At 35.6% G+C, this 5,135-nt stretch overlaps 2 non-coding genes across 2 annotated transcripts; one reads left to right on the top strand and one right to left on the bottom strand.

Annotated features, from left to right (window-relative positions):
- Positions 1–188: 188 nt before the first annotated feature.
- Positions 189–260, top strand: Trnae-uuc (transfer RNA glutamic acid (anticodon UUC)). The gene has a single exon. It is a non-coding gene; the product is annotated as a tRNA-Glu (tRNA).
- Positions 261–2,361: 2,101 nt separating this feature from the next.
- On the bottom strand, positions 2,362–2,433 carry Trnae-uuc (transfer RNA glutamic acid (anticodon UUC)). The gene has a single exon. It is a non-coding gene; the product is annotated as a tRNA-Glu (tRNA).
- Positions 2,434–5,135: the final 2,702 nt, after the last annotated feature.

Below are 5,135 nucleotides of genomic sequence, written 5' to 3'. Positions count from 1 at the left end.
TATATATATATATATTACATGAACACACCAAATTTTTAAAATTTCCATGAATTTGAAGTTTCCACAGGTGCAGCCAAGCAGAAAAGTCAGTATTTGGACACATGCACTTACATACGTACACACACAGATAGTTAAAAGTAACGTAGCATTTTTATAAAATAGTAATTGTAATAACACAGTCGTGGCTTTCCCATGTGGTCTAGTGGTTAGGATTCCTGGCTTTCACCCAGGCGGCCCGGGTTCGATTCCCGGCATGGGAACGCATATCTATTTTGATTTTTTAGTCAGAATCTATTTGTTGGAATATTAAAGATCCTTAGAGTTGATTATAATGCACCGGTCTTGATAAAGCAATAACTGTTACGATGAATATACTGGTCTTCACAAAATATTTTGTGATATTAGCGGCATATGATCGCACTCTTTTACCCACAGGTGCAGTCGAACAAAAAAGTCATTGGAACTCATAACTGTTGTCTGCCAAAATTCATTTGTAGTGATAGGAAAAGTGCTTTAGAGTTCCATATACACTGACTGGAGTCTCTCTATACGAGCATAATCTGCTCTCGAACGCGATTCGTTACGTGAGTAACTGAAATAGATATGAATAGCGGTAATCTTTAATATTACAACAAATAGATTCTAACGAAAGGGGAAAAAAAGGAAACAAACGTATCTCTTCCATTGCCTGGGAATCGAACCTGGGCTACCAGAAATCCTAACCACTAGACCACATACGAAAACTTATAACAACTCAATTACAGTTACTTTTTATGAAAACCTTACGTTACATTTTAATATTTTTGTGGGTACGTATGTGAGTGTGCATGTCTAAATACTGACTTAAGAAGAATTTCAAATCAACGTAATCCAATACTTTATTCAGGTGGCGGCCTTATTTTATGTGTCGCAACCATTTTCTCATTTCGAGATCTTTCCAAAACAAAGGGACTCGAATGAATAAATAACGCAGTAAAAAGAAAGAGATTTTAAATACCGTGGGTACTATTATACGAACGGTTCTCTCACCGAATAAAAAAAAATGGTATCTTTTGTGTTTAGCTGCACCAGTGGAAATTTTAAAGTATATTGAAAAGTTTAAAATTTGGTGTATTGGTGTAAATTCCCACGCTGAATATCAGGAGGTATTTCACTTTTTCAGAATAATGTTTTCAAGTCATAGAGGTTTAAAGCTTGATCATTTTTAACCAGTGAGAAAGCAGGATTTAGTAGCTGTCATTTTGTAGCGTGACAGCATGTGCAGTCAATTATAAAGAAATGAAACAAGGGCAGAGTTCTGCTTTATGCACGTCATATAACCCCTTATAAATAACTTTTCTTACTTTTTGAATTTTCTGAAAAGTTTTTCTTAATTTGTATTGCATGCACGGGAATTCATACGATTGTGCAAAAAAAAAAAAAAAAATAAATAAATAATATCTGCTGGGATTCAGCGTGGAAAATTACATTAACACACCAAATTGTAAAATTTTCAATAAACTTTGAAATTTGCATAGGTGCACCTTAACAGAACAGATTCCCCTCCCCCTTTTTAAAATTTTTTTTCAGGAAACCGTTCGTATAATAGTACCCTACTGTATTTAAAATCGCTTTTTCTTCAGTTATTTATTCATTCATTTGATTTCTTTGTTTTGGAGAGATCTCGAAATCAAAAGTAGTTGTGACACGTAAAATAAGGTCTAGACCTGAATAAGGTATTGGATTACTTTAATTTTAAACTCTTCCTAAGTCAGGATTTAGACGTACACACATATGTAGACACACGAAGAGTTAAAAATAACATAAGGCTTTTATAAAGCAGTAATTGTAACACCGATGCATCGGCTTTCCCATGTAGTCTAGTGGTTAGGATTCCTGGCTTTCACTCAGCGGCCCGGGTCCGATTCCCGGCATAGGAATACCTAGCTTTTTTTTTTTTTTTCGATAGACTCTATTAGTTGTAGTATTACCGCTATTTATACTAATTTAAATTACTCGTGTAACGATTTCCGTTCAGGAGCAGATTAAGTTTGTATATAGACATTCCAGTATATATAGAACTCCAAAATACTTTTCATGTGACTACAAATGACTTCTAGCAAAGACAATAATGCGTTCAAACCGTGGGATCGAACTCAGGATGCGTGGGTGAAAGCCAGGAATCTTAAATACTAGACGTGATAACTGTCTAAATTGTCGCATTCACATCTTTAAAAATGGTAAATTCTACTTGATTCTTAGATCAATCCAAAATAAGAATCATTCAAAAGAAATGAATAAAACTCGAATAATGACATACGTAATACCAGAGTATTTCAATGACTGTATAGGTAAATTCTTTCGGAAAAAAAAAAAAAAACATTCCCATGCCGGGAATCGAACCCGGGCCACCTGGGTGAAAGCCAGGAATCCTAACCACTAGACCACATGGGAAATACGCTATATGTTATAGTTAGTTTACATTAATAATGCTTCTTTATTATTTCTGTCTGTAGGTGTCTGAGAATGTATTTCCGTTCCTTTTCTCTCTTACGTTTTACTTGTTTTAGTCTTTGCCTTGCCTTCATACCGGGGCCCCTCTTTGAGGCATTTGGTCGACCATGTCGAACCCAGTACTTATTTTAAAACCTGATACTTATTTTGTCGGTCTGTTGGTGAAGAGTAAAGTTATGGGGACGTAAACAAACCGATACAAGTTCTCCATCGGAGCTGGGGACAGGCACGTACACAAACATCCACACATACTTATTCATACCTTTATACATGCATACATACAACAGGCTTCTTTTACATACATACATACATACATACATACATACATACATACATACAATGGGCTTCTTTCAGGTTCCGCCTACCAAATCCATTCACAACTCTTTGGTCGGTCTGGGGCTATAGTAGAAGACACTTGCCGAATGTGCCACGCAGTCGGAATGAACTTGAAACCATGTGGTTGCGAAGGAAGCTTCTTACCACACCACCGTTCCCAAGTGTGGTTATGGGATGAGTAAGTAGGGTAGAGATTATGTAGGTGGAAGGGGGAAACAGGAGCAGATTTGGCTAAATAAATAAAATGTATTGACGGAGACTTTTGGGAATATCATACAGAGATCGTGTCACAAATGAGGAAGTGAAGAGAAGAATAAGGCAGGTAATAGGGCCCTATGAGGAACTTCTTACCACAGTAAAGGAACGCAAGCTTAGGTGGTTTGGGCATGTCAACCGTTCATCAAGGATGGCCAAAACAATCCTTCAAAAACAGTGAAAAGTAGCAGACGCAGAAACCGAGAAAGAGGTGAGATAACAAACATCTGTGAGTGGACAAGCCTAAAGATGAGAGACGCAGTGTGAGAGGCAGAAGACAGAGATGGATGGAGGGATCTGGCTGCTAAGTCATCAATAGTGTCCCAACGGCTTGCCAGACTACGATACATGTAATGAAATTTAATAGACGGATAATTAATACTTAGTTAGTGATACATAAATGAAGTCCTGTGAAGGACTATGATTAGGGTGAATACGTAATGTATTCAATTTAAAACGATGAACAACTTCGTCTGAAAATTTATTTGATAACTTGACAATTGCTCAGGAATCAAATAATGAGGCTATTTCTGATGTTTGTAGCGGGGGGGGGGGGTAATATCACATCGAACTCCGCATAAAGACGTGAAATGATGTGTGTGTGTGTAGGTGTTTGTGTGTGTGTGCGTGTGTGCATGCATGCGTGCATACCCATACATATGTAAAGATTTAGTACTTCTTTAGATCTGGCATAAATCTAAAATGAAGATTATCAAGGCCTTAAATCACGCACCAATTTTTTTTCTTAGGATAATTGTATGAATTCCGTTGCGTACAATACAAATTCGTAAAAATCAGAATTTTTCCAAGGATCTAGTTTTTTCTTTCGCAAAATATGCATTTTTTAAAAGACAGTAAAACATTTGAAAATCGGCAATAGCAATACAATTTTCTAGTCTAGTTGCTATGAAGGTATGATGTTGTGGAGAAAAAAACTGGAGGAAATAGTAACAGAGGTGGTTTTAAAATCGAAAAAACCGTGTATCTATAGCCAATAGCGAGACAGAAATTTTCTGCGTTTAGCGGAACGGTGTCAACTTTAAGGTTACATCCTGTGAAATTTATAATTTAGCCTTCTGTGAATAAACAGAAGTACCTAATAAAATCAACATATATCATCATACTGTTTCTTTTGTCTCTTCATTGATTGTATGTTTTTATTATTATTTTTTAAATTTGTAATATCAATATGTTTGTCTGCACGTGTTTACTTTATGCATATTTCAGTATTATGATTACCTGTCATGTATTTGTGTACATCATTAATGTATAAGTGCATGTGTGTGCGCGCGTGTGTGTGAAAAAGGGGTGTCTGTCTCAAAAACTTCAAAGTTGAGTAACGTTTTCATGCTTGGATTTGTAAACTACGATAAGAATAACACTGGTCAACAAAGAATTTGCTCGGAGAAAAAGAATACCTGTATCTTGTATGTTTTTACATGCAGAATTACAAAATAACGTCAAGGTATCTGTACTAAGTTCACATATTCCGTTCACCTTCACAATGTCAAGAAACTGTATAAACATCGCAAACAACTTTTGTTATATATGAAAAATATCTAAAATATTAAGACAATTGGCGAAAAATATCTATAATAAAATTCTAATTGTTAAATATAAATTTTTCTAAAAACAAAACACGCAGGTGAAGTAAATCTCGTGGTGTGAAGAATCAACACAACATACGAGTGGAACACAAAACAATATATGCGGTTGTCATGGTAACAAGCTGTTAATGATTTGCTGTCTGTTGATTGGCTAAAATTACTCAAATTTCCCAACTTTAATTCCAAATAACATCAGATTCCTTAATTTACGAGATAAAGTAATTGGTTGATCGTAATCAAAATTCAGAGTTGCATCGACACACCAAAATTGAAAGCAATCAGAGCAAAATTAAAGGGGCTCATTTTGCGAATGAAAAAGTCTAGATCAATTCCCAAAAATGAAAATGTTATTAGGGGGTTATATGGCGTGCGTAAAGCAGAAATCTGCGAATATCTTATTGTTTACAGTTGACAACACGTGCTGTCACGCACAAAATGATAGCT

Source organism: Octopus bimaculoides, chromosome 10 (assembly GCF_001194135.2).
Source record: "Octopus bimaculoides isolate UCB-OBI-ISO-001 chromosome 10, ASM119413v2, whole genome shotgun sequence".
Classification (NCBI taxonomy): Eukaryota; Metazoa; Mollusca; class Cephalopoda; order Octopoda; family Octopodidae; genus Octopus; species Octopus bimaculoides.
Note: the sequence above shows the minus strand (reverse complement) of the source record. Positions and strands in the feature narration are given on the sequence as shown.